Source organism: Solanum lycopersicum, chromosome 8 (genome assembly GCF_036512215.1).
Source record: "Solanum lycopersicum chromosome 8, SLM_r2.1".
In the NCBI taxonomy this organism is placed as follows: domain Eukaryota; kingdom Viridiplantae; phylum Streptophyta; class Magnoliopsida; order Solanales; family Solanaceae; genus Solanum; species Solanum lycopersicum.
Genome location: NC_090807.1, coordinates 51,441,152 through 51,449,943, shown reverse-complemented (window position 1 = coordinate 51,449,943; position 8,792 = coordinate 51,441,152). Strand labels below are relative to the sequence as shown.

At 36.3% G+C, this 8,792-nt stretch overlaps 1 long non-coding RNA gene across 1 annotated transcript; it reads right to left on the bottom strand.

Moving 5' to 3' along the window:
• Nucleotides 1–625: 625 nt before the first annotated feature.
• LOC138337740 (uncharacterized) lies at nt 626–8,500 on the bottom strand. The gene is made up of 2 exons (XR_011211134.1): nt 5,432–8,500; nt 626–3,874 (listed from the first exon to the last, which is right to left on the bottom strand). It is a non-coding gene; the product is annotated as an uncharacterized lncRNA (long non-coding RNA).
• Between the last annotated feature and the right edge of the window lie 292 nt (nt 8,501–8,792).

Sequence of the window (8,792 nt, the reverse complement as noted above, 5' to 3'; positions counted from 1 at the left end):
CCATCTCAGTTGTTCTTCCTCTTGTTCTAGAATCAGCCACGGGGAACAGACTCGACTCGAATATTTAATATTCTGAGGAGATATTCCCGTCACCCCAAGAGTTCAGAATACTATCCATATCGAGAAAACGGCGAACCGCACAAGTCTTGCGGAGATCCCCTGATCCCACTTGGGAAGATGCTCTTTTGATGGGCCTCAACATACGCCTGGCCCGATAATTCTCAAAAATGAGGGAGCAGGAAATGGCTTCTATTCTTTTTGGTGTTCCTGTGCATATGCTTTGGGAGTAACTTTCTGGTCCCTTTTGCCAAACTTCCTTCGAAAGAAGGTTTGCGAGCGACCGATTTCTCATTACTTTATTCAACGCTCTCTAACTCAAGGCGAGAGAAAATAGTATATCATATAGGAACTTTCTACACTGCTTCTATATGTCAATCATCTCCTCTTTGGTTGGTTCAGTTTGAATGTTTTTTCCTTTGTCCATAGTTGTGATCTCATCTTTCCTGAGATGGTAGAGTAGGGTTTTAGGATCTGGAGATAGGATTTCTCTTTTGGTTGAGAAACTTAAGACTCAAAAAATTTGGCGGACATTTTGTAATAGTGATTGTTGTATATTTTTCGAAAATTTCTGGAAAAGAGTAGTTTAATGATGCCCTTATTCAAAATAACATATCACACAAACAGTTAAAAACACATACATCGCGTCCTAATTATACATGTGGCCCTTTTGTGCCAAGGTTACGCCTAACGAATTGAAGGATGTATATGCCTTTTTAAACCAATTCATTATCCCTAAAATACTTCATTAATAGCATCTAAAATTTCTAATAAGCATAAAACAAGGAAATAGTTCTGATAATAAATTACAAAACAAAGTACAAATAAAGCAGTCCCGCGTAGGGGATGATAATAAAATTCAAGCCTGCTCTGATCCTGCACCAAGTCTGGTCCTTTTGGCGATGCTGACCTCTTCCCACATAGCATATATGTTTGCCAATATATGATAACTCACCAATCGAGCTCCTTATTCATGTCTGCACCCATCCAACAACTCAATCTGTTGTTCCGTGTTGTCGTCTAATTCTATCATAGCATTGTTTGGCTCTTCTCTAAATTGAGCCATGACTTTGGTGTCTTTTGAATCACGGTGTTGATGCTCTAATTCATTCTTATTAAACTTTTCTTGAAGTCTATGGAGTTGAGCTTGATGCCGCCTCCAACATCTGTAATAATGTGAAAAACGTTTGGACCGGGCTCAATAGTTCCAGCGAGACTCTTTTTCAACCATTCCTTGTACTCCCTAGAACATTGTGGACGAAACCTGTTTAGTACGGGTTCACCCAACACTCTTCGAGACCTCCACATCTTACGTATGTCTTCAGTAAATGTGACTCGTTCATTCTCGTTATCAGTTGCGAATTTGCTCATATCTATGATTTGGGGAAACTCTTGTTTCCTCCTAGTTGCCTTAGGACTCGACCAGGAGCATATGGCCTAGTGCCTCTTAACCCAGCAAACATCAAGTAAGGAAATTTTTCTGTTCAAACCACCATTTTCTTAGTTACCACCAAACTGTCAATCGACCGTTGTACATCCTTCGGTCCTATTGCAATGATTGTGGTACAACCACCAATCATAACCATGTAGCTCGTATGACCGTCTTAGGGGGTCTAGTTCTTTCGGATTATAAGTCTTGATCAGATGTCGTGTCATACACCATTGAAGTATCAAATTACACCCCTAAAAGAAACGCTCTCCGTTTTGACATTTATGTAAAGCTCTGTAAATGTCGGCCAAGATCATGGGCGCTAAGGTGTAGTACTTGGTTGATGATTTATAGTCCACTCCGTAGAAAATAGCATGAGTGACCATAAACACACTAGGATGAATGGTGTATTTTGGCCCTTGAGATAATACCATCGTTCCAAGTAAACATATTGCAAAGGCAAGGGGACGCGTCTCCTTTTATTTTTCATTTGATACGAACTACTCTTTGAATTTCTCATAAGCCCTCGCACGTCCAAATCGATAATACAACTTTGTGAAAGGAATGTTCGGACCGGGAAGCTTATCCATACACTCAGCTTTGACTAGTGACAATTTTTCTTCGGTTTCAGTGAAATCACATATTTTGGGATTTAAAATATTTGTATCTGGTTGACGTTTTCTCTTGTTGCACATAGTGACACTTTCATAGCTGATAAGGACATCTTCAATAGTTCGCAACATTTCCACTTCTCCGATCCGAAAGACCATGTTCTCACTATCCCAGAATTTCACCATCATTTCGATTAAACCGGGCCAAGCATTAATTTCTAGCAGCGACGGAAGATAGCCTATGTGTTTCTAAACTATATTATTCATGAATCTCCATCATACTTTAAGGAAGGGATCGGGGATGGTAACCATTCTTCTTTTCAAAGGCTCGTGTGTCGGATCCAACCTACAAAAATAACAGACAAAGATTAGTTAACCCCCACCCCTATACACAATAAATTGTTTTAACAACATATATACATCCTTCAATCAACACGTAAGCATGGTTGTCTATTTTTGGCAATTTGGGCCAAGTAGACATAAGGTGGGCTTCTAATGGGCCCAACACGCCTTAGGTGTTGGGTCGTCTTAGTTCAAATGCTCCTAAATTTGGATTTTTGGTTCAGCTCTACGCTAGTTGACTAGGAGTGGCTTTTGAAAAGACCGGGGATCCAAACGGATAAATTGGGATGGAAATCGCGACAACCATTGACATGACAAACCAATAAACTGCAGCTAATTCCAAAAATAGGTGAGTATAAAATAGTCAGGCTGCGGTATTGCAAACCGTCCTTTAATATACTATACATACATCAGAGATATGTCATGAAATGCAATGTCAGTTTATGATTAAATAAATTAATCACATATAAGCAATTTAACAACAACAAATAGTCAAGATAGTCAACTCCTTTTGGTTAGAACTTAATTAATCCCCAGCGGAGTCGCTATTTCTGTTTAACAAAAAATATATAGGGAATGAAAAAATGACTGAATTTTGAAAAAAACAATTAATCTTATGATTTAAGAGAAATCGACTTTCAGAACTACATAGTCGCCACTTGATTTTTAGTAAAAATCAATAAAAACTTATAATTATTTTTCAAAAGATTTAAAACAGATAAAAATCGATTGGAAAGGGTTCGAAGTTCAAATGTACATTCCGAGAAGGTGTTAGGCCCTCGGAATGCCCACTAACTTGCGGTTGACTGGCGATTTGACTAAAATGACTTTTTAATAATTTTTAAATGTTTAACCAAGTAAGGATACTTTATTTATATATTATTTATCATTATTTAATTATATTTTTTTTGTTTTAGGGAAACGGGGAAATCATTTATAAGGGGGATTGACATAAATTAAAACTATAGGATAAATAAAGTTAGTCAAAATAATACAATATGAGTAAGAAAGGAAGAGAGTATCAAATTTGGCCTTTGTCCCAAATCTTAATAACCTGTCCTAAATCTAAAATGGCCCAAAAATGAATCTTGCCCATTATTTGACCTGTTGGGCCTGCTAAAAGAAATTTTTTTGGGCCTCTTGGCCATATTTTCCTTCAAAATATGTGTATAATTTTTGCATATCATGGTATATAGGGCCTTCTGAAACCTGCATTTCGTCAAATTTTTTATCTCCTGCATTTGGCATGTGCTTTCACATTTTTGTAATTGTATGTCATATATCCCGACTGTACATTAGTGTATACGGCCGGTATATTCATCTGTTTTAAGCCTTTGGAGACCTGTAAACTTAATTCCTAGCAAACAGATTGCTAGTTTCAACTTGTGCGCCATTTTTAGAGGGGGTTGAACGACTCGGATATAATGGTTCAAGCCTTCGTTGATCAAATGAAGGATGCAAGGATGAAGAGGGAGTCCAAAAATGGACTCGAGAGGAGTTTCACATGCAATAAAATAATTATATTAGCCGAGGGAGTAAGACATAGAATCATAATATATAAAAAAAATTAAGAATAAAGGTCACAAGTAGATGGCTATTTAGGCATACTTATTTGACAGAAGTTAAGAACAATGCAAGAATAATGTATATGAACAACAGCCTCTGCAAGTATTTTAACAAATTAAGGGATAATGTAACCTGAAATGCTTTACTTACAAATGGATAAATTACTAAGCTACTTCAAATTGCTATTATTATTCATGATAAAATACATAAAAAAATGAAACTTAGATGTCATATACTAGCATTAGAAGCGCTTCAACTTTAGGAAACAAACTCAAGAACACAAAAAAAAAAGAGGCATTGACAAAGATAAAAGGTTTTGAACTCATACGATGGGATATGTGAACTTTACGAGTAGATTACTAGTCTCTATGTGATTTAGTAAAAAATATAAATACCAAAGGTGATGATAGCTAAGCTATTAGGTTAACAGTGACCAAATGGAATACACTTAAGCCTAATTATAGTGACAAGAAAGCGATTATCAGTAAATAAAAGAGAAGCAAACTATCGAGGATAATGTGATTAAGCTTTCTTTCTTCCCTTTCTTTTTAACAGAAAGCAAAACTTATGCAAAGGTAGTAATACACCCATTTATCAATCGAAAGATTTTAGTTATACGGGAGTAGGCCAGCTAACCAACTGACCAAATAAGATGAAAAAAATATCCTCAGATATGAGCAAAGATAGGACCTTGGCAAATGCAGATAAATGGGAGGGGGATACCGGAAATAAAGGCATGCTTACATCTAAACAACAATGGCTTAGCAACTAGAAAGTAAAGACAATGACAAGCTACAGGCCAATACTTCGAACTAACTAGTCATGAAAATCGCAAAGCGAGGAACTAAGGCTACTTCGAAAGACGAAATAGAACGAAATCTAGATTGAAACCACACAATCAAAGGAGAGGCCCCCAGGCGTAGAACAAATAAAAATGATCGCCCGCTATAATTCTACATCTATTTAAGATCGAGTGATACCAATAGGATATAAAGAGGGGAAAATGGTTGAAGGTAAAAAAAAATACAAGACGATAACAAAATACACATTTCGAATCTTACATCACAAAAGATTTACAAAAAATACTCAAACTTGAATGAATCAAATTGATAACCCATATTAAACTCAACTGAACTGAAACTTTCGATCATTGCTTCTGAGAATTAAAAAAAAGAAATCTATGCATTCGATTCAAACATTTGAAGTTATCATTGAGTAAGCGAGAACGAAAAAGTGAATATCTTTACAACCCAACACATGCTCCTATTTCTCTTTCAATTTTCTCTAGTTACCAAAAAAAAACTATTAGGAAACTAAGATACAGTGAAATCAAAATCACGAGCATACACGACTTCAATACGCAAAAACCTACACACATAATATCAATCAAACACAACAATAAAGAAGTAAAAGGAGTCTGGTTTACCTTTCTCGGAGCAGCGAAAAAAGAGGCAAGACAAGCATAGGCGACTTCAATACCGAACTCGAAATGAAGGGTGTAACCTAGCGATTCCTTTTCTCCTTTTGTATGCTCTTACTAGAACTTAAATCTCTGACTCAAATCCACTATTCTCCAATATATTTGACTCAAAATCTTGCTCCCGATAGAAGACTTCCAAGTTCGAATATTGAAAGCGAAAAATCCCTTTTAGTTTTCTAGAGTCTCTTAACAAAAAAAATCGACCAAAGTTTCATCTCAATTTTTTCACCCCCCCCCACCCCCCAAAAAGAAATCTCTTACTGTGAAAAAAAAGAGAATATATATAGGGGATAGATTAGGGTTTCAAACTTTTAGCGGGAAGGATGAAAATCCTAATCAAAAGCCCACTCCCTTGCATTCAAATTCAAAAAAAATATCTTTTACCATTTTGGACGAACACCCCTTTACTGAACCTTCAACCTTATTTCGAAAATGGGAGGTAGAATGGACGATTGGGATCGATCCTTTGTCCTTGAATGCCGAAGTGGACCGATCTACTACGTTTAAGGATGAAAACGCGTGCCTCAGAGCCGCTGAAGATCGTACGCAATGAGAGGGGCATGAGAAAAAAGACAATTGTCTTCTGCGCATCGATGCTTTCCATCAATCAATGTCTCTTTCATGAAGAGGTTCAAGCGCGCAAACATCATTTGTTGGAAGACGCCGTGTAACAACCTGTTTAGTTGGTTTGAGCAGTAGAATTATTTTAGATAAAAACTGATTGGGTCGACAGATCACGCGACGGACCGTCATGGCCACGACGGACCGTGATGGACCCCGTCGTCCCATACTTGTGTAATTTCTTCTGCTGCTCTCCTTATTACCCTCGACGACAGGTAGGACGGACCATCATAGGCACGACGGTCCGTCGAGGGTCTTCGTTCCAAAACACTTCAACTCTGAAATCTTGGTACTGGGATCGACTCTCTGAACTTCACGACGGAACTGCAGCACGGACCGTCATAGATACGACGGACCGTCACAAGCTGCGTAACTCCACCCTGGGTCGGATTTCCGCTAAAACTTAAATGGGTATTTTGGACTATTCATGATTATAATTATGAAATTAGTGGGGTAAGTCTAATAATTTATTTACTTGGGGGTTAAAGAAGATAATAGGGAAATAAATAGTGGGTTACTTTTATCATAATGTATTATATGATAATTAGGGTAAAAGAAAAAGAATCTGCAGAAGAAAAATAAAAAGAACAGAAAGGGGGAACGAGCGAGAGAGAGAGAACGAAGAAGAAAGCAAGTGACTTAGACTTCAGATTGAAAAGATTCATAGGCATTGAGGAAAACAAAGGCATTGGGGAGGTAGCTTGCTTGATCACGATTTTCGGTGGAGGTAGGTTATGGTTTATTTCTATGTGATAGATAAACTCTAAATGGCAATTGATATGTATTGAATGATATTGTAAAGTCTCCTATGTACTTGATTGTGTGGTTGCGTGTTTCTGATTGTGTGGTTTGTGGTTGGCCTGAAGTTAGGAGAATGTTGAATTTCTAATCTTGAATCCTCTCTATTAAAGATGACGCCTTGAATAAAGAAGGCTTGATGAAATAAAAATGATGAGATAATTGGATCGGAGTGTCACGTTCCGACACGGTATTCTTGGATCGAGTGTCACGTTCCGACACGATATATTGGATCGGAGTGTCACGTTCCGACACAATAACATTAGAGGAAAGGATTCTGGAATTAACTTAATATACTCAAAACTCAAGGAACCTATTTCCCAAATGAGTATTGTGTGGAGGCATGAGTCCTCATAGGTGTGCTTAATGTTGTGAATGATGGTGTACCTAGTACGGTGTTGTTGTCAATGGTTCATGTGTTTGTTGCTTGTCACCTGTTAATTATTGTAGTTGGTTTTATACTATTGTTTAATATATACTGATTTCTATTTTGAGTTGGCCGATGATACCTACTCAGTACGTGTTCCTTGTACTGACCCCTACTTGTATTTTCTTCTTGTTGTTTTATGGAGTGCAGCAAGTGCACCATCGACTTCGACTCGCCCTCAACTCTAGCCAGTCTCCGGCATATCAGATTTCAGGGTGAGTTATTATTCCTAGCTCGGACTGGATTCTCTCATTCACGTCTTGATGTCCTTGAAGTTCGGACATGGACCATCTTTTTACTTATTTTAGCTTCTTAAATACTCTTAGATTTAGAAATTTGAGGATAGATGTTCTTGATGTGATGACTTCCAGATTTTGGGAATAATAAGTATTAAAACTTTAGAAGTTTATTTAATTGACTACGTTAATAAGTTTTGGATCTTCCGCATTATTTTTACTATTCATAATTGATATACTGGTAAATGTTGGGGTTTAGATTTGTTGGTTCGCTCACCTAGGAGGATAAGTGTGGGTGCCACTCGCGGCTCGTTTTGGGTCGTGACACGTCGTCTATTTGTTGTTGCTTCTCCCTTGCATGAAGATGCGAGGCGAGTACGGGGTTTGGTAGTGGTGCTCACACGTTCGGTTCTTTGTTTTACTCTCACACCATTAGAATTTCCGTTTGGTTGCTGTGTATTTGAAATTTATGAACGCTGGGAGCTTCTGGATTTTTCCTTTTTGGAAAGGATTTGGTTGGGTAGTGGGGCTATTTGGTCTTGTGAAATTTGATTGGGGGAAGAAATGGGTTGGGATGATGAATTGGGTTGAAGGAAATGTTGTTATGGTGGGCTATCTCTTAATGTGTTATTGAAAGATTTCAAAAAAGGGCTCAAGATTTGGCCTTAGGATTAATAGATTCACTTGGCAAATTCTGCTAAAACAGATAAATAAGACGAATTCTAGTAAGTCAATTAGTAAGCTCCTCAATTTTAACGAATCAAAATAATTGACTTAGTTATAAAACAAACTGAATCGAAAAATATAAACTACTATATAACTAAACTAATTAGTAAAATAGTTAAATAAAATTAAATCTTTTGAGACGATTTTTGAATAATCATAAAATATACTAATTATACATATATACATACATACATACATACATACATATATATATATATATATATACATACATACATATATATATACATACATATATATATACATATATATATATATACATACATATATACATACATACATACACATATATATATATATATATACATACATACATATATATATATATATATGTATATGTATATATATATATATATATTACCTAAAATTATGAAAATAGTTAAAAGATTAATTTAAAATAATTTGAAAAATATTTCAAACATTATAAGATTTAATTATTTCAAATCGTTTGAAAATTAAGAAGCTCGTGAATTAATTTACA